We start from the raw sequence: 21,934 nt of genomic DNA, 5'->3' as shown, positions 1-21,934 counted from the left end.
GGTTGATTTGTATGTTTCCACTCATCGTGTTCGCCTCTGCTCCATCTGTCCCATTAACATACATCTGTGGGTCCGCCGGAGCTGCTGCCCCACGCCGTGTTCCACACCCCCGTGCGATTGCCCCGACGCTGAAAAAAAAACACATTTTAACCTGATGGATTATTGTTTGCCGTGGCTTTGCCAGGACAGCTCCTGCCCTCTCCTGCGTGTAGACTGGATGCCAGCCTCGTGTGCCAGACTGATGCCTCTCCACTGTGAGCCTGCAGTGCAGTTCAGAGCCATAAACTTTGCCCACTTTGTCCGGATATAAGCAGTATTTTTAGACCAGTCACTTCAGTTCAGTTCAGGTGTATCCAAGGTGATTCAGACATAAACTATATAACTATGCGATGAAGGGAGGCGGTTGAAAAGCGGGAGTCTGTGTGTGTCAAACACGTTATACTTTGCTGCTGCAGGAAATGCTGTTCACAAAGAAGACCACCCAGGGATGGGTGATAGCCTCCCAAATAAGTGCATCTGTATACTATCATCAAAATGGTGGCGGTGTAGGTTGCTTTGCAAGTACCACAGAAATAGAAACCATACAAAAAAAGAGGAGAGTATTGCATATGAAATACGTACATGCAGGTGCATATTTCATATACACGTGTGTGAAACACTGCCCGTTCCTGTGCATGAGTCTTCTGTGTGATGTGAAGGCTCACGCCTGTGTGTGGTTGAAGTGCTCCAATTTGATCTAATTTGTCTAGAATATTCAGCGACCCCACAGCATACTCTGGGCCCTATTGAAGACCCACTCTGTTGAAAATTGTCTTTTCATTGGTTGAAATGTCATGTGGGTATCTCAACCACAAACGTTTACAGCTTACAATTATACATTTTGATGACTGTAACATACTGTAGCTTGCGGCTCCCCATTTTGAAAGAAAACCTGTTTTACGGGGCAACCTCTGAAATTTCGAGGGTAGTTCAAACAAAATGTAATATGATATTATGGGATGGCATCCTGCTGGCTAGCAGATTCTCAGTGAGTGGGCTGGATGACCCCCCTCCAGGCGAGAAGTGTGGCATTTACATGCAAAGTAACAGCCCACATGGGCTGTATGGCAGTAGTTGTTCATGCCGGTATGCAAGGTGTTGTCTTTGTCTTTGAATTCTCACACAGGAGACTTGCTTCAAAAGCAGCCGCTGCGCACCCTTAGCTAATGTGTGGTGAGCGTTCTGGCGCAAAATGGCTGCCGTGCATCACCCAGGTGGGTGGTACACATTGGTGGTGAGTGAGGTGAGTTCCCACTCATCACTGTAAAGCACTTGGAAAAGTGCTTTATAAATGCAATCATTAATTAATTAATTAATCCATTCATTCATACACACACTGCCCATTTCGAGTTTTGAAAGAAAATACAGGGCCAAACTTCTAAAGTGGTAGGTGCACTACATTAGAAGTCTCAGAATGTTCTAGCATGACAAGCATGACTGCTATGGCTATAGATTTGACAGGAAACAACTGTATACTTTAAAAGGTTGTTTTGTGCTGCTCTGTAACCAAAGTCAGTACTTAACATTATAATTATATATTGTTGGCTTGATCATACAGTAGCACTTCATAGCCCAGAATGATCTGAAATTTCTATAATAATGAGTCTTAAAGTATTTGAAAATTCTGCACAATTTTGGTAATGCACATTTGTTAGCACTGAGCCATTTTGTTCCAGACTGCTCAGCAGACATGGAGTGAATTAATTATTTAAAGATTACACAAAATTCATTGAAATATTTATGAATAAATATCCTACTAATCACTCAGATACATAAAAATACGTCTGCCAAATTGCACATAGCGTTTATAAGAACTGGCTTATAACCTGTAACTTGGCTGAATCAGAGCTGAATAAAAGCAGGGTTTGACCCAAAATAGTAACATTCTGATAAAACTCAAAGGTACAGAGAAATAATACACATATTATTAACATAATATCCATTACCTGCCGTCTCTAACAAAACACATTTAATCACTCAATTAAAATGTGTTTTTAGGTTGTGGAAGGTAATGGATATTATGTTATGGTCTTATGGATTTATTGCATTGCTGCCGTAAAGTGACTTTTCCTGTGTAAAGGTATGTGTGCTCTCCATCTCCATTTACAACATAGCTGGAAAGATGTGGGAAATGTTATTAATCACAGCCTTGCTTCAATTTTGTAAAAAAAAAAATGTTTGCAATAGTCTTTTATGCTAGCTGGAACCATGGTCCTAAATAGCAATGAAAAGGATGGCAGATCTCCAGTTTTGATAAAAAATATTGCTCTGGCGTCGAAGGACATAAAGAAAAGCATCTGATAAATGAATATTGCTTTGTGGACTATTTGCCCCTCTCCGTATCGCTTAATATGTTATGTCCTTTTTAATGCTGACCGATGCCTGCAGTGCTCAGAATAACCTTTGGTGCTTCCCAAACTGCAGGTCATGCGAGGGGTAGAGGTGGGTCATGAGCAGACGAATGAAAAACAAACAATAACTGTGTGCGATTCCTGCGTCTGTTGTAGCTCGTGTTCTGCACTAGATACAGTGCACGTGCACGTGCACGTGCAAGTTGTTTTCGGTTGCTTTTGCCACCGCGCGCTTGATCTGGCAATAGGGTACGCAGCCTTGCGGGGATCGCGGCCAATATAAATGACCTTCACCGCTTGCCTAGAGTGTTCTCAGTGCCCAACTGTTACTAGAGCCGCCATTACCTTTGATGTGTGGGATGATGGGTAATTCTGCATGCTGCTGGGCAGTGGTGCATTTCCTACAGCGAGGGGAAGATGCTCTCTGATTAGATGCTTAACTTGTGTATATGATCTATTTGCTTAGCCATCCAGGGTAGTTAACAGAGTTTATTTTTAACATGCAATGTACAAACTACTGTCTACAGGCGTGCCGTTACTTCACACCGATTATTTAGGTTAACAACTTTGTTCCAGTGAGGCATAAACAGTTACCCATTTGTTATTTCAACACAAGTCCCCTTCAGACCAGGGTCAAATAACACTTGTCAAATAAACTTGTGTAAATCCCTGAGATTTCTCTAGAAAATGTGTTACCTGCCAAAACATACTAAAGAAGTCCTGTCTGTCCTTAAATTCTGACTCTGGACAGAAATGTCTGTATTGTAAGTCAGTTACAGTTAATAAGGTTTTCTACCGGCAAGATATGCAGTGTTGTTCAGTTTAATTTTCATTTCTGGCACCTGTGGTCTACATTGTAAGGTGGGCAAGCAATTCTTTCTCTAATCCTTTACAAATATTTATGAAAGTTGATGCTTCTGGAAAAAAAAAAAGATTTATCAGTAATCTGTAGGAATTTTTGCTGGTTGCTACAGACGGGCCTTATAAACTGCTCTACACCCTGCTGCATGTATGTGGAGAGCAGAGGGGGAGTATTCCCATGAGCCTCTGCTGCCAGGTGCACTTTGCTACAGCAGGAGGACGGTGGTCTCTTCGGCAACACTCCAAGTTCTGCCCTCAGATGATGTTTACAGTGCCTTTTTAGACCCCGCTTTACCCTCTATAAAGGCTGTTTTGTCAACACTGCTTCCCCCATTCGCACCGATCTGCATCTGGGTGGGCGTCGTCTTTCCCAGCTGTGCTTGTGTTGTGTCTTTTTCCTCCTTCAGCACGTGGAGCATTCTGAAGTTGCCATAGTTCCCCGCTGGCTTTCATCTCTAAATGTTTAATTTTGTTTCTTTCTCTGCAGTCTCTGCTCTTTACTGTAGACAGCAGTGACTCGATGTCTTCAGAATGTAATGGCCGTTCTTGCTGACAGTCTTCACTCTGAAGAAAGCCACACGGCCAAAGCACACCCAAAGCTTGTGTCCTTTGCAGTGAATATTAAACCACGTAGATACGTGTCGAAGAAGACAAGACCTAAGTTTGAGTGCAGACCTTTCTAACGGCAAAGATTGATACTGCTTCTGGAGATCTGTGCACTGTGTCAAATTAAAGCGCAGTGGTACAGTATGAACCGAGCGGACTGTCTCCATTGGACCGTGTCTGGCCACCTTGTCCAAGGACATGGGAGGTGAAATCGAAGGCTGAGGAATCTGACCTCAGCTTGACGTACAGGCGGTGACTGCCGGCGCGCGGGGCTCCCTCCCTCTATCCAGTGTTTGGAGACGTCCCGAGTGAAAAATTGCACTCGGGTCCAGAGTTTACACAACGTTCTTGGATTACACAGCCAGCATGGCCAAGATACTCATATTTCACACTGGAGTTTCTGTTCAGTGTTAAAGGGGAACATACTCTGTATGTTCTGTCATACCCAATGAATAATTGGTGGGACCTAGATTTTAGGTGTCAAATCCAAATCTTTCTTTTGTATCTAAAAAAAAAGTACCATTTGCTGTGGTGATGTCATTGGGATATCACACCTTATAAAAATGGAGGTTAAACTGGAGAATACTGTGTAATGGTGCCAAATTTGTTCTAAAGTCACAATCACAATAAGACAAAACTGAAGGCTTGGAGTCATGCTCTAAATTAATCTGAACTTTAGCCTACATTTTCTGAATCCATTCTGTACAATTATTAGAATCTGTAATGATAACTGCACACTTGAGTGCTGTGTGGGCAAACTTGAGTGAAAAAGAAAAGACAAATATGTGGAAAACGCTCCGTGCTATTTTTCTCTGTGAGACTTAATAGAGCCAACACTGGCTCTCGTGAAGCATAGACAATGAGAGAGGCTGAGAGCTGAGCTTCATTTGAAGCTTTGTCTTGAACCCATTTTAGATGGGGTTTTCTGGATTTAATAGGCATGCCAGTTGAAATAATCACCCATTAGCAGATTTTTCTTTTTTTAATTGACTGTGAGCAATGAAGCGCCATTGGTTTTGTGCACTTCGAATCGAAACAAATGCATCTCTGACCTCTTTGTTACAGTAATAATGAGCTAATGTTGCCCAATCTCTTAGTTCTAATTGTCATTGCTATTAAATGCCGAGTGCACAAATGTTAATGCTAGCGCTCTGTGATGGAGGGAAATGGATTATTAAATTGCATCTGAAAAACAGAGCCATGGTTATCAGTTTTAGTTTAAGTCATCTGCCTCTCTTATTTCTAACTCACTGACTGCTAAGGGTTATGAAGATGAGTTGATTATGGATGATGAGCAGGTTATGAAGATGAGTGGGTTATGGATGATGAGCAGGTTATGAAGATGAGTGGGCTATGAAGAGAAGAGTGTTATGAAGATGAGTGGGTTATGAAGAGGAGTGGTTAATGATGAGGAGTGGGTTATGAAGATGAGTGGCTTGCACAGATCGGTAGCTTAATGAAATGATAACATACCAGATTACTATCAAAACTGGGTCAACATGAAAAGATTGCCTATTACTAATGTGCTGTACAATTTTTCTTCCAGTTTTTTATTATTAAAGCAAAGCACCTCAGTTTTGACAATATGGAGAGTATTATAGAGAGATTGCATGCATACAGTGGCATGAAAAAGTTTTGCCACCCCTGGCCAAATTCCTTCCTTTGTTGATTTTCTAAGTCAGTGTTTTTTTTTTGGAAATTGCATTTGCTGTGTCTTTGGAAGCTAGTGATGACCCTGATGATTACATTTGGGCATTCTGGGGTTTGTGGTCTAAAGAAAATACACTTCAAATAACTTCTGAATAGCTTGTACAGTGAAGTTATGCGCCCGAAGGTTGGTAACTGTGCATATTCCCAGATTATTATTTTTAAAAATGTGATAAATATTATTTTGAGATGCAACTATTTCCAATGGCATATGCAACTGGAGACTGCTGTGCTCAAGGAAAGAAGTACCAGCTTGATATAAATGCAGAGATTTATGTTTATAATTGTGAATAAATGCTGTAAAATTTGCGTTTATACCATGGTATGCAAAACACTAGGCACCCCTGGTCAAATTGCATGTTTTGTTGATCTTCTAATTGAAAATAAGTTGGCACAACCTCTGCATGAAACCGACTTAAACATGACAAATGTTTAATCTGTAAATTTTAATGTACAATTATCTTTTATTTGCTGAATTTAACAGATTGAAAAAAAACAAAACAAATTAAGCATGTGCAAAAGTTTGGGTCTTAGCTCCCAGATGGTTAGATCTCAGGAGATCTCAAAATACTCTTTGCCATCTGGCGACAGCACTTACTGTAGCAGCGATAGGCCATGCCAGTGATGTGCCAGCTTAGGCACGGGTCAGATTCTCAGAGGTGTGGTTCTCGGGTGCATGACGTATTTGACAATAGCGCAACCTCTCGCAGTTCAGCCACTGTCTCATACTGTAGTTCATGTCTGAATCACCTTAAGCCTGTCTTTACAAAATCACATGAACTCAGTGGACACCTAGAAAATTGGTTACGTCCCAAAATGGTGGGTTGGTTGATGTATGGCTCTGAACTACACTTTTTTTCATCAGGCTAATAGCAGAAAGGTGTCAGGCTGAAGCACATAGAAAACTCCAATTAGTGTACAGATAAGTTTGAGTTTCATGGACTAGTCACAGTTGGTGAGTTTTTTTGGCTTGTTTGTTTTTAACTCCCTCTGAAAATAATGTCCAGTGTAAAGCACTGTGTTTGTAACCTTTTACCCATTGTAAATTACACTACACAAAAATAAAGTTTGATTAATTGAATAATTGGCTATTACACCTTTCGAGCCACCAGATGTGCATGTGACCGAGGCCTCAATTACAAAGTCTATATTTAACCTACCCTCTTCCTCATGGAAAAAGTGTTGAAAGTGTGACACCATCGAGATAACATTAGAAAGTGAAGTCAGTAGGTCATCTAAGCAGCTCAGCCAGTAAAACTGGCCACCTTATTGTTATTAAGAAATATGACAGTTGGTGTGAGACTGTGTGGCCTGTGGCCTAAATGTAATTAACATTTTCATCAACTTTTGACTCACAATTAAATGTTTGTATTCAGCAAATGAAATGTAGATTGGCTAAATGAATTAATACATGCGGTAATTTCACCTCTGTTCTTCCTCTCCACTTGTAAACCAGTCCTACTCCAGCTTCCCCTCCAATCTCCCCTCTTTCTCTCTCTCTCTCTCTCGCTCTCTTTCTCTCATCTTCCATCTGTCTCTCTGTCTCTTTTTCTACCCCCCTTTCTCCCCCTGTTTTTCTCTAATCCAGATCCTCCCTTCTTTCCCCATCTCATTCTTTTGTTCAGTAGCCCACGCTGGGAGAAATGGTGCTGTCATTAGTCATGGGTTTATGGGTTATTACAGTGCTGTGTACCTGTGGATGGCAGCACTAGTGTGTCTTTAATCACGCAGGTGTAAATACATAGCGTACAGGTGGTCTTAGTCACATCCAACCAAAGTGTGATTCTTTTGCCATGCTCTAGCTCTGTGTGAGCCTACTCTTCTTCTGAATATTCCCCCACTCTCATTCTCTCTCCATCCTCCACTTCTTCTCATCTGTTCTATTTCTCTCCCCTTCTCCTGTCTGCTGTTTTATCTCTTTTCCTTTTCCATTTCTCTCTGTCCGTCCCTGACCACAAGAGTGCTGTACAACACCAGATCAGCACGTGTGAATAATTAGGGAAATAATTCATATAAGGTTTATATAATTGTTATGTTATTAATAATATGAAGAAGAGGAGGAATATATCACATCTGTCCTAATTCTTGGCCATTACATAATGCTGAGACATTGAGGAGTGCAAGTTATTCATTATTTAGTTTCTATATTAAGCTCTGCACTAACCTTTGTATTCAAGAATTCAGAGAATTTTTGTGTGAAAATTGTTGAGATGAAATGCAGAGACCGCAGCAGTGACAAAGCGCACGGAAGGTTCTGGAACTCTTTGTTCCTGTGTGACGTGGCTTGTGGGCAGTAGTATCGGCAGTTTCATTAGATTATCGGAAATGTGTTTACCGTCGGCTGTAAAACCAAACATGAGTAATGGAGCTGGTTAATAATTGGACCGGTCGAGGATGTTTACAATTACAAGAAACGTCTCAGTGATGCAGACTGGTAGAGGAGGCCATTCATTGTTTGTGAAGGACTTACACTCAGTGAACAGTTGGGTATTTGGGTTACTGTCTGATTCTCAACCAGCAGCTGGTCTTGACCATGGGGTGAAGCAGTGTAGCAATCACATTTCCACCTGAGCCAATGGCCTTCAAATGAGCTTAAGCGGAGACAATGCAAAACTCTACCAATGCAGTAACTCTGTTGATCGCCACATCCTGTCAGACTTACAGGATGATGATTTACTTCTGGTTAAACTTTATTAGCCAGTTCTTTGACTAATGTAATTCCTCTAAATCCATGCTTACATTAGGTATTATAGATTTGAATTGAATTGAATAGATTTATTTCGAACATGTAACAAATAATAATTAAGAAAACAAACACATAAAAAAATGAATGACCAATAAAATGAACAGTAAACATGTAAAGCAAATTCTCCATGAACAAAATAAATAAATATTATGTCCGAAAAGGAGTAGGAAGAAGTATACACTTATATGGTCCTACCCCTTTTCTATAACTTAAATGGTGAACTTCATGTTTATCATATATACACATAAATAATTACCTTCAATTCCATCATATACAACTTAAATATTACGTTTTTATGTTTTTATCAAATATAACTTAAATATTTATATTTGATAAAAACTAAGGTAAATATTTCAGTTGTATATGATGGACTTGTTGTTGAAGACAGTTGGCATTAGATAACAGAAATAGCGGGTCAATGTTTTTTTTTACTGGTTTTACATGTAATTTAAAGCTCTTGATCAAATACATAACTGGGTAAAGTTGCAAAATAAAGCACGATCCCAATTTTTAACTCAGACTTGCTACAGCAGCCAATGATGGAACTCCCTTTTTAAAAATATAAAACAAGTGGAATATTTTTTAATTCTGTTGGATATTTAGTTTTGGAATATCTTGTGATACAGGTTATTTCATATGTAGTCTACACCTGGTCACATTGTTTCAAAGTGGCTTATTCTGATCATTAGGCCATGGGTGGGTGACCTGATCGTTAGGCCATTGCCTGATTGTCTTTCTCTCCTTTCCCCAAAAATCAGTTAGACAATTAAAAAACACACTGAGGCCTTTATCTATGTGTACACATCTTGGATGTCATGGTGTCTCCTCCCTGGAAGGTTTCATTACCTTTGAGGAGGCATTAGAACACAAAGCTACACTAGATTTACAAAAGTATCTGGACAGCCCTTCTAATTATTGGTTTGGGCTATTTCACCTACACTCATTGCTAACAGGTGGATGAAATCAAGCACACAGCCATGCAATCTCTATTGAGAAACATTGGCAGCAGAATGGATCATACTGAAGAGCTCAGTGACTTTCAATGTGGCGCTGTCATAGGATGCCACCTTTCCCACAAATCAGTTTGTCAAATATCTGCCCTGCTAGAGCTGGCCCGGTCAACTGTAAGTACTCTTATTGTGAAGTGGAAAACGTATAGGAGCAACAACAGCTCAGCCACAAAGTGGTAGGCCACACAGAATATGACCGTCGGGTGCTGAAGTGTGTAGCACGTAAAAATCATCTGTCCACACTTGCAACACTCACTACAGAGTTCCAAACTACCTCTGGAAACAACATCAGCACAGGAACTGTTTGTCAAGAGCTTCATGAAATGGGTTTCCATGGCCGAGCAGCCGTACACAAGCCTAAGATCACCATGTGCAATGCCAAGTGTCGGTTGGAGTGGTGTAAAGCACACTGCCATTGGACTCTGGAGCAGTGGAAATGCGTTCTCTGGAGTGATGAATCATGCTTCGCTATCTGGCAGTCTGACCGACGAATAGTGCCAACTGTAAAGTTTGGTGGAGGAGGAATAATGGTATGGGGCTGTTATTCATGGTTTGGGCTAGGCCCCTTAGTTCCAGTGCTATAGCATTCAGTGACATTTTAGAGTATTGTGCGCTTCCAACTTGGAAACAGTTTGGGGAAGGCCCTTTACCGGTTCAGCATGACAGTGCCCCCATGCATAAAGCAAGGTCCATAAAGAAATTGTTTGCTGAGTTTGGTGATGAAGAACTTGACTTGACAATTAAGACAACATGTACAACAGTTTTGCTGGGTATGCACATCAAGCCACAAAAAAAATTATCAAAAATTACAGTCAAAAATCATGTTATATTCAGGGTCTTATTTATAAACGCTTTATGGCTTTTGGTTTATCAGCCTCTGTAACTTGTCTGCCTTTTCTTCATACCAGGTGAAATTCCCTGGGTCAGATTCAGGCTAGTCCGCCCATGTAAGACAGGCAGTTGCCTTGCCAACAAAACAGGGTTCAAACAGAAAAATCTGCCAAGTGGATGTTATGTTTCTGCAGTCCTGTAGCACTCAGTCGGATTTGAAGTCCATATATCTTTATATTTTTATCTTGTGAAGCAATTACCATTTTCACATTTTTATTTTTTTAATGCAGATGATGGTTTGGGATGAGAATTCCAGTTCTTTTTTTGGGTTTGTGAAAGCATAATCTTGTTTAATATGCCTGACATTTTATGGATGCCATTTTCAGTACTGTGGGGGTCACACCTGCAGTGGCTGTGACTCATCCGCAATGTTAGTGAAATGACTCATACGGCACGCAGTTTGCCCGTGAAAAGGAGAAATGAAGTGAGGGTATTCTGCTGAGGAGACTACCACTGCTGTCCTCTATGGAGACGAGATTCATTGAAGACTGCTGCGGTTCCAAAATCCGTTCCCTCCAGAATTTGCAGTGCCTCTGTTGTCTGTGTAAAAGGTCTTTAAGTACTGATGTCTGTTTGTATTTTTTTTGTTTTTTGTTTTTTGTTTTTTTAGATTATTCAGTGTTGCTTTTTAAGTTTTTCGCCAGTGTTTCAAAAAAGATGTTCAAAGGTGTGCAGGATAGTTAAGAAATCAAGTTTTAAAGTGGTGCTCTGCCTCATTTTTGTAATCTAATGAAACTTTCGTAAAATGATTGCCAGGAAATATGAATTTTGCGATAGGCTAGAAGTTGGGTATTTTTCAAAAATTATAGGAAATGGATTTGGACACAACAAATTTTGAACAGACCATTATATAGTGCAATACCATGTCCAAACACCACTATCCATATTCAATGGAAGGAAAGAAAGTTTACAGGTCTTGCACATGCATGTGTGTGTGTGCGTGCATGCATGTACCAGTTGGTTGACCTGGAGTCATCAATAGTAGTGTGCAGCATTTTAAAAAGGCATTTTTGGGGGCTGTAGTGGGCGTGGCTAGGATGTGAGCCAGCAAACAGCCGGTTAAGCACACCTATGGGTTGTGACATATAATTGTGCACCACTACATATGTGATGTAGGTCTGCTGCACATTTTGAATCATGGTTCTCACAGGTAGCTTCGTACAACAAGAGATATGGTCAGCCTGCGGAGCTAAGGACCAGGGTCCAGCGGCCAGTGGAACTAATCACGCTCTTATTGCTTCTCCAGGGGTGAGATCGCTTTCTGTAGCGGACGAACACGCGCTAACTCTCACCACTGACCGCCGCTGTGTTCTCCCCCTCCAAACAACCGCTGGGACCTCAGCCCAGTGATAGGCATCGGTCGTATTATCCCAGTCACGGCATCACTGTTAGGGGGGTAGATCTGTGAGGGCTCAGTGAAGGAAATCACACGGCCCGAAGGAAGGAGCAAAGACCAAAACATTGAGCTTCTAGAATGTCCCCTTGAAGGCCTTATTAATAAAGCAGTGTATCACAGCAAAGTCTAATAGAGCATCAGAGCATCAACATTATTTCTGCCATTCAATATATGGCCATGTGTAGCAAAAGCACATGTATTTTTGACAAATATATTTGACATTTGTCATCTTGATGAGCAGTGCTTTCCAGCACATAAAGTAGAGACTTTTAAAAAGGCAAAAGTTTTTCAATAACCCTAAAGATAAAAAGTTTACAGATGCAGAGCATCGGCTTATAAGTTATGCTAAATGATATGTGTCCACCTAGTATTGCTAATCATCAAGTACTATTATTCAGTGCTTTAGTTGATATCTGCGATTGATTCACGTGACAGAACTTCCTTGCTTTATCTGTTATTGGTAAAAACCAGGACAGAGCTAATCCTCCAAACTCACATGGGTTCATGAGTTATGGCACTGGCACCACTAGTTTGCTTCAAAGAGTATGTTAAATTGCCGTTGTTTTGACTGTTTTCATTATTACTGCATTTTCGGAAAACAAATCCATCCTTTTTTTTTTTTTTTTAATAAAAAGTCGATCTTATGAAATGAAAGAACCTCCACTTAGAGAATTTCTGCGGAAGCTTGCACTTCCTCAGCCTTGTGAGTCTTAATGTATGCGTGCTTGTGCTCTCTTGGTTAAGGGCTTCGGCTGGGGATCGTGCAGTGTCTGTTTCTGGGAAAGGTCTGATGAAGTCTTTTATTGAGTGTTTATTGAGTCGCTGAGGATTGTGGGGTAGAGCTCAAGCTCATAACCCTTTCTGGTAAAATATTCTCCTCAAAGACTGGCCAGCATCCACGTTCACAGGACGATGGAAATTCCCTGCATAACAGAAGGAAAGGCAATGGAAAAAGGATCATCACATGAGATGTGCATCGCCTGCAGTGTCTAAAATGCTACACGGCACTTGAGAAAACCTTCTTTTGCTTTACATTGTGCAGATTGCTTGGGTATAAGCTCTTTTGAACATTGCTTTTTTTTGTCCATTGGAATGGTTTTATGAGCCCTCTGTACAGACGTAAGTCATTTTCAGTCTGGTATTGATATTATATTCCAACATGCAGAGATTTTCTTTCAAGGGCCAACTGTAATGCAAATACCTTGAATGAAGATATCTTGTGCATCCATAGAAAAGTGAAATATCCAGTGATATGTACTGAATTGCATTCACAGATGAATGCAATGTTTGACTATATTTCCTGAATTGCTGCTCCACGCTTTCCTAAGGTGTGTCAGGCCCAAAGAATTTATAGATAACAGAAAACAGATGGCTTTGGCATCTTTTTCATGGTTCCACAAAAGAGCAGTTTCATACTGATGACGTCAGCATTCAGATTCATAACGAGCAATGCCACGACCAGGGCTGCCAGTGATAATTATAGTCATCATTTTAACATGCAACAGGTTTTCCACAATATGCCCTTTCCATTGCTGCTGTTCAAATTTAAGCTTGCAGAGAGCCCATGCATACACATTCCCACTCAGTATGCAATTAACAGAATGCCTCCACAAGCCAAATTACAGGAATCCATCAATATTATCTTAAACCAGTGTGTTCTCCTTCTGAGCAGCCAGTGCCTTTCGGATGAAAGTCTTAGACCGACTCTCTATCTGCTTCGATTTAACTTGAGGAAATTATTCAAAAAGGTTTGAAAATATGAAACATTTATGAATTGTTTTTACATTCAATACTACAGGAGCAAGCGGAAGTAATGGTTTTAGTTTGAGAACACTAGAGATTAATAAATAACAAATCCCATATGTCCATGCGTGAAAGTGCTGAATAAGGATGTAATTATTGTCCTCAAGGGGAAGATTGAGATCCACCAGTGGCTGTGTAATTACATTGATTTTCAGAGACAGAAAGTTTTTGAGGAGGCTATATTGTTATTAGTGCCATCTGTAAAGACTGCTTTATGTCCCTGTCTTTCCAGATGACACAGTTAGTTACCCCAGGAAAGCTATCCAATAGAACAGGCATATGTTCATCTCTAGCGCATTGCCTGGAAGGAGAGGTTACAGTAAAGATTGTTTAGACTCAAAATATACCCACCTCCAGGGTTCTTCTTGTCCTCTCTGCTTCTTAACTACAGGAGTTCCCAGTCTGGATTTCAAGATTTCAGTCACCATATTTCAGTACAGTCCATTTCCACTATATTGTCTTTGGTCAAAGCCCCTTAATTGATTTTCAGAAGTCACGTCAATTTTTTTCAGGTTTAATAGCGCTTAAAGACAGAGCATTTAACATTCAGAATTCATTGAGTCTCTAGATTCCGTTTTCATAGTTTTTATGTTTTCAAAATCGCATTCTGCCATTTGACAGGTTTTAGCTAGTTTTAGCCAGCATTGAGTTTACCCGTTAATAGATTTACTGACTCTCACCACCAGATAATTTAGGCTCACTCCAAGTGGAGCCACAAGTGCACATGCCTCAAGAAGCTGAAACTGACCAGTGGTTTATTAGCATCCCAGGAAGTTGAGCAGACTTACTGTATCTTGCGTCAGAGTGTCAGATTTTGTCAGGTTCCTCGTAATTTCTTTTGAGAAACCCAGAATTAGGGTAAGGGATCTATTCATGGACATTTAATGCAAAAACAGGCACATATTTGTATAATTATGGAACTTCTTCTACACACTCTCAAAATAACATACAGAAATGTGACCCAATATCCAGTTCACATGACCATACCCCAGACACCAGCAGAATTACTAGGAAATAACGGGAATTAGAGAAAAGGGAATTCATAATCCAAATATTATTGAAATAAATGAATACAATGGCATTTAACAGTTACGTGTTTTTCATAATTTTATATAATGTTGCACATGTTATACAAATGAACATCCCTGATGCTTTGACAAGGCTGATTTTGTTTTGAACACACAAGATCTAGATCTGGATAGAGATACGGAGGTTCCCACAAGACTTCTTTATTAAATTAAAGGGAAGTCATAGGCTTTGAACAAGCCTCTACCCTGCTCTTTCGAAATGTCACCCACACCACTTAAATCACCACCAGGTTTGGGGTTGGCGTCAGTTAGACGGTACAGTTAGTTGGGACAGCCTGAAGGGGCCTGCATCTTCCCCCTCAGCCTTGGTCAAACGCAGAGGGCAAGGTGAGAGCCATTAAAGAGATACACCTGAATGAGGCAGAGGCATCACTACCGTTCTGAACCACTGGATGGCACCACTGAACTACTTGGCAACCAAGCCTACTTAGACAGTTCAGTGCAAAAGCATCTTTGATTGCGAAAATAAGCCTCGATAATCATGACCACAGTGTTAATGAAGTATCTATTTCACTTCTCAAATAGGGTATATCCAATGTTGCCATACAGGTATTGACTTTGCCATGCGCTATGTGATGGGCCATGCAGGTAAGGCACCAGTAAATCGGTAGAGAACTATATGTGTGTGTTTCTTAAGCTGCGGTATGGCTATGGCCTGTACGGTGGGTGTTTTGTGTGTCAGCCTCCTGCGTAAATAAGGTTAGACATATTTGTTATTTTTGTTGCAGGGAATGTACTCTGGTTACATATTGTAGTAAATGAGTGAATTTCTCGTAGTGATCAGTTTCAAAACCCAGCATTAGTCCGCACGTGAATTATTAAAAATGACCTATTTGTTGTTGCATTGACTGGCAGATTCTCTGTAGATATTATCAGATCAAAATATTTAGCCATTCGGATCTAGTGGATCAATTTAAGAAATGTTTACATTCAGTGACATATGTATTTACATATACTACATCCATGGTACTGATCTTTTCAGACAAACATTTCTGATATATAAAAAATAAAAAATAAGGTAACTGTACTCATACACACAACGTCTGGAAATTATAGATAAGGTTCTCTGATCCTTGGAGGGTTCTTGTTCTCATTTCAGTGCACTAGTTCCGAAAACAAACACAGTTACTTCCGATATCTCCTTCTGGGAACATGACACAGAGTGCTGTCCATGACAAACAACTTCATTACAGACTGCAGGTCACCATGTTCTTATGAGAATAGCTTCATTTTTTTCAATAAAAACAAACTTGATTCTGAGTAAGTCTGGCTTTTTCTAAATGCCGCTGAAATATAGAACAGGGCTACGTTCTATAAAAATATGTTTACACATATGGGGAATATTAGTGCAGAGCATAATTTTAAAATGGTTCATAAATGGAGAACTTTAGCGTAAGTAGACAGATACTATCTAGCGCCATCTTATTACAGTGGAGGCCTATGAGAATTTTTTCGAAATTAATGAAACACAAGACCCTAAGGGCTACTGTTTTTTTTTTCAGTTTGACCCTTCATGATATTATGTTTTATAAATATATTTAGCATTCTGTACTGAGTCCAAATGTAAGTCTGTATATTGCATGCCGTGTGCCAGTGCGGCTCAAATGAATTCTGATAATATGTGTTATGGTGACTTATCTGTTGATTCAGCTGGAGTTTGTTTACCATGTCTGTCTGCTGCAATAACTGAGCTATTTTAAGTAGTGGTAAGATTGAATTTGTATAAGCCTTGTTAAGCCTCTCTGTGTGCAGCAGGGCTGTCTTGGCGTTGGGATGAAGCAAAGGGAGGACCGGCATGCTTTCGGACACATCCGCAGGTCCACAGCAGACTTGTGCCTGTGCTGACTGTGGAAGACTGGGATTCACAACCTCAGTTCTGAGGGACCCCTATGTGTGGGATCCTTAATCTCAGTTCTGGGGGACCCCTATGTGTGGGATCCTTAATCTCAGTTCTGGGGGACCCCTGTGTATGGGATCCTTAATCTCAGTTCTGGGGGACTCCTATGTGTGGGATCCTTAATCTCAGTTCTGGGGGACTCCTATGTGTGGGATCCTTAATCTCAGTTCTGGGGGACCCCTGTGTATGGGATCCTTAATCTCAGTTCTGGGGGGTCCCTATGTGTGTGGTTCTCAAGATCAATCTTGGGAGACTGCTATTTATGGGGTTCTCAAACTCAGTTCTGGGGGCCCCAGTGTATGCTGGTTTTTTTATGCAGCCAGTCCCTTGGCTGATGATAATGTATTTAAGTTCTTCCACACTGTTTCCTTAAACTTGTTTAAAAAATAGCTTGTTGCCATTTGCCCTGTGATTGAACTCTTCCTTTTCTACAAATGGCTTAGTGTTAGTGATGACGTGTCCACACTTTTGCAGTCCAGACCCTGCTGATTTCACCTGTCAGTCTATAATTTAATCAATGGTAAATATGACCTCTTTGTAAAGGAATGATTTACTGTACCATAGAACACAAAAGACATAAAATGATCAATGGGCATGTCTAACTTAGAGCCAATTAACAGCTTGCTATAGGTAAGAGGTGTGAGCTCTGGTTGAAATGAAAACCAACACACGCAGTTCATAACTAGGAGTTTGAGATCTGCTGGTGTAAGGGGCAGTGTACGCTAGGCTGCTGTGCCGCTAGTTAGCGCCCTCTGAATCCAGCAGGACATAATGGCAGAAGGACAGGCTATTCCAAAAGTGATTTTTCCTGATTCATTGTGAAATGCTGATATTCAGACCCTGGCTCAGATTCAGTCAGCATTTGTTATTGAAGTTTTAGTGAAGACTTTAAAGCAGTAATTATCTTTTTTTCTTTGAAAACATAGTTTTGTCATTTCAGCAATCAGTAAAACTAACTCAACCAACTGAGCTCTTGAGCAACTGAGCTTTGCAAATCTCTCATTTACTTGTAAGTCAATTATAAGGCCAAAGGTTGATTGAATACAGGGCTTTAAGTGTCTCTGGAGGCCACTGGTGTCCTCAGATACCCTGGATCAGTAATGTTTATTATCCCGCTTTCTAGTTTTATACTGATGCCAGCCTGTTTGAGTTTGTTGTCAAGCAAACGTGTGTGCAGTGTGCAGTTTTTGGTTTGACTGTGACATCTGACTGGGTATAGTACATTAGCATTACAGGATTTCAGTGATTCCCTGGTTAACTTGTGTGCACTTGCTTGACCGCCATGAGACCTGAGATGTATGGTGCTCCAGTCCGATCTCCTTGAATAGGTCAGTGTGCTGTGCTGAATAGCCTCTAAAGGAGAAGATTTAGGTGAGATCAATAGCTCCGTTAGCAATACATAAATACCTATGCACTAGTCGTAGTGTATGGCTCATTCACCCTCAGCGAGTCCACTCATTATTTTCTTAACATATACAGGCAAAAATCATGAATGCATTCAGTTGCAAAATACCTCCCAAAAATGCGTCTATAGACAAATCCATAACAAAACGGTGGAGGTGCAGATTGCTTTGCAGGTGTCACAGAGGTAACCATACAAAAAAGAAGTGAGAATCCTGGATTAGTTATAAAACACATACAGACAAATATATAATAAATACATGTGTTTTAAATGCAATCTGTACTTAGTTCTTAGCAGCTGAATGAATCCACATAAAATATGCTGCATAAAAAGAAGAATCTGTCTGGGACTTTGAGCTGAAAAATGCCAGCTGTCCCTCATCCCAAAACAAACAAAACCAGAAACAGAATTCCCAGGTTAACCAACAGCACACAAACCCTCTTACTGTACATCATGAAACAAAATTAATAAGCGACTAATGAGTCAGATTACTTGACGTTGCCGTCACAGAGGTGCCTCCTGCCTGACAGTGCACAGATGTTCTGTTCCGACAGGAACCTTGCGCTCCATTGTTCTGGATTTATTTACTCTGGAGTGCCTGGGAGTGCACGGGACGCTATCGTTTTCTCCGTTTGATCACATCGCTCTTCAGAAGTGGAACCATGTGGATTGGCTCCTAAGGAATCAGCGGCAAAATTAAACGACAAATTACGCGGCAGAAACAGACGTCCCCCTGGGTGAGCCTGTGCCTTTTCCTTCGCTGAGGTAATTTCATAGGGGTTAGGAGACGGCTGGCGGTGTTATTGATGTGGACTTACCTGAGCTTTCCACCTGGCTTTGTCGTTATTACCCTCTGCTTCACGAAAGGACAAACGAAAACAGAAACCTGGAACCATGCTCCTGGGGTCTGCATGCTGACCTGACATCCCCTCGTGCAAGTCAACATTTGCCTGGCTTTACCACTGAAAAGGAAACATTAACATTTTTTTTCCTGAGAGCGCACCCCAGAAAAAAAAACCATTGGCCGAAGCAAATGAAATAAATGAAAGCTCATCATTCTGGCACAGCAGAATGCAGCGATCTGTCTCCCTTAGGAGTCCTTGTAGTGGCAGCGGGTCATTTCTTGTGACTGTGCCCATTAATTTGAATTAATTTGAGTTTGGTTTGAACGTAAGGGCTGATTTGGTAAGCGCCGTGGCAGATATGTATTTATCCAGATGAGCCCTGTTGATTTTTTGCTTCCTGACCAAAAGGTAGCAGCTTGAACAATCACACAATAAAATACATCACAGCACAGTGAAATGCACAACGGCCTTAAAACAGAAGATCTTTATGATCTTCCAGCTTGCTTGCATCTGTTCTTCCTTTGGCAGGTGAGGTGCTGGTGGCCTGTAAACCACTGGCCAAGCCGTACAAAACTGAAGATATTTCATTTTAACATCAGTTGAAAAGAGCCTTTTACAGATTTTTTTTCATTTCAAGACTGAGTTACTGCAACCAGACAATCAAGCATTACAGTAATGCAACTGAGAGGTTACAAAGGCATGAATCTTTCTGTAGCATCCTATAGGGACCTTTTCCTCAATTTAGATATGCTCCTCAGGTGAAAAAGGCCACTCTTGTGATATTATTAATGCGGGTCTGAAGGGAGAGATCTGTATCAGTAATCACACCAAGGTTTTCATCAGCTGAATTGGTTAACACAGAGATAAGTTTAAAGTAAGTAAGTATAAGAATCTAGCTCTCAACAATTTGGGGCCTACTACTAATATCTCAAGGAATTCTCTCAATTCAATAACTGGAAAGTTTGGGTCATCCAGGCCTTTATCCCTCTAAGACAAGCCTCTTGTTCGATAAGCTGAGCAACTTTGCTGGGTTTAGCTGGTACATAAAGTTGCATGTCATCTGCATAACAGAAGTAGCAGTGGCATCATGTATGCTTATAATGTCCCCAAGAGGAAGCATGTACTGAGAAAAGAGCTAAGGACCAAGAACAGATGCATGTTGTACACCAAAGTTTATTCTTGAGCACTCAAATGAACCCATTATTTACACTCTAAATTGTTTAAACCAAAGTAATGAGGCAGCACATCAATGAAGTTAGTAATAGTGTAGGTAGTCATAGTATGACCATTGTACATCCTAGATTCAGTTTTTATAATGGGTGGGCTGATTGCACATGCAGAAAAATAAGAAAATGATCGAAAAGAATAAGACTTGGTGAATTTCTAAATCACTCATGTCAGTACCAAAACAAGACCAAATCTAGAGTATGTCTTTAATGTGTGGGGCCAACAATGTTTTGTGTAAAACCAGTTGATTCTAAAAGTCACAAACACAGATGTAAAGGAGTCATCTGCATTTTCAACATACGGGTTACCACCACTTTCTCTTAGCAAACAAATGAGCAAAAAGAGTACAGGCCAGGTAATAATAATAATAATAATAATAATAACAATTATTATTATTGATTTTTTTATTTTTTAGGGTTAAGGTTAGGGTGAGAAAAACAGTGTTAGGGTTCAGGTCAGTTTAGGGTTAGGGTTACAGTTAGATTAGAAAAAATCTTTCTTTCCCAAGTTACCGATTATGAGGGCCCCTTGGGAAAGAAGAGTTTGTCCTGGTTATTCAGTTGACTGGAGCTTTTAAGTATGAAGTATTTGGTCCCTCTTGTGTTGAAGTTTTATGTGCATTGTTTAATCCGTCTGGGAATATTGTGTTCACTTTTATGATCCAGAGTTTTTCTGCCCTACGTCTGTCTTCTGGTGTCCAGTTAGTGTTTGTTTCCAGGCTTGATATTCCTAGTGCCTCAAGTCCATGGTGAAGGAAATGAGCCACTAGGTGTATATTTGCATCACTATGGTTTTTAATGTGTTGTGCTAATCTAGTCCTTATCTTATTCCCTGTTTCTCCTACGTACAGTGCCTACACTTTATGATATAGACGCAGTTTTGTGTTTTGACTGTGTGTGTTTGTTTAACTATGAAGGTTGTGTTTGTAGTGCTGTTCTTGACTGTTGTGGCCTGTTTGTAAAATACCAGGCCTTGTGTGTGTACCATGTTGATTTTTGGTAGTTTGCTGCTTGCCAGATGGTCCTTGAGGTTTTCATGTTTATTGTAAATGGAGATTATCTTGTAGTCCTGGAACGTGTTTGCGTTCTGTAGGGTCCTGGCCAGGTTTTGCTTGATTTTTTTATTAGCTGCTTGGCTAAATGCTGAGTAGGTGGTAAGCCGTGGGATTATTTGCCTTGTGTCCTGTCCTTCGGATCTGTCTGAGGAAATATCTGGAGTACCCCCTTGGTTTTAATGCATTGAAGAGGGTTTTGGTGGCCTCTTCAAAATCTTTGTGGCAATTCTAATAAAGCCTTTAACAGAGTTAATCCCTGATTGGGATTTGATCAGGCCCTTGTTTAAGGTGGAGACTGTTCTTATGCAAAAGTGCATGTGTGTGTCTAGTGTGTGTGTGTGTGTTTGTGCTTGGGGAAATGGGGGTCTCATATGTGGTTGTGTCCAAGAAATATAGCCCATAGCCATGCCTCAAATCTCTAAAAAGAATTCTTGGTTGAATTCAAAGTTGTTTTTAGTGAGGCTGATTTCCAGGAGCTGTAGGGGAGCTGTATCTGGACGGTTGTTGTCCAGGTACTTGTCCGTCCAGGTTTTTACAGCTGTTAGTCCTGCTGCTGTGTTTGTGTTTGTGTATAGGCTGTCAATGTCTATGGTGAACAGAATGACTTCCTGTGGATTTTTGTTTAGGGGATATCCAACCCAGTGACTGTATTAAAGTTGGAAATGTTTATTTTATTAGAAATTTAACTAAGCAAGGCACATCATAGCATATGCGCAGCTCTAACTTTCCCAAGATTGTCTTCTATGTATTTTTGGTCAGTTAATTTTTTTTTCTACAATAAGAAGTTTAGAATTGGCTGGGTTTGTGAGATTTGCTGTTCTTTTAACTGTATAACTGGATAACTGACTAAATTATTTACAAGTGATGAACTTGAAATTGAGTACTTTGCTGATGGTAATATACTGTAGAGCGACTTTGCATTTGCATTTGCAGATTCACGGTATTGTGTGACAGGACAGTTGAAAGGCAGGGAGATAGGTGCAGGGGGTAAGAATGTGGATTTACTGAAGG

At 40.5% G+C, this 21,934-nt stretch overlaps 1 protein-coding gene across 1 annotated transcript in view; it reads left to right on the top strand.

Annotated features, from left to right (window-relative positions):
- si:dkey-247m21.3 (5-hydroxytryptamine receptor 4) overlaps positions 1-21,934 on the top strand; it is a 90,587-nt gene that overhangs the window by 58,057 nt on the left and 10,596 nt on the right.

This window comes from Anguilla rostrata, chromosome 14 (assembly GCF_018555375.3).
Source record: "Anguilla rostrata isolate EN2019 chromosome 14, ASM1855537v3, whole genome shotgun sequence".
Lineage (NCBI taxonomy): Eukaryota > Metazoa > Chordata > Actinopteri > Anguilliformes > Anguillidae > Anguilla > Anguilla rostrata.
The sequence above is the reverse complement of the archived record's forward strand: the minus strand, read 5'-3'. Positions and strand labels throughout refer to the sequence as shown.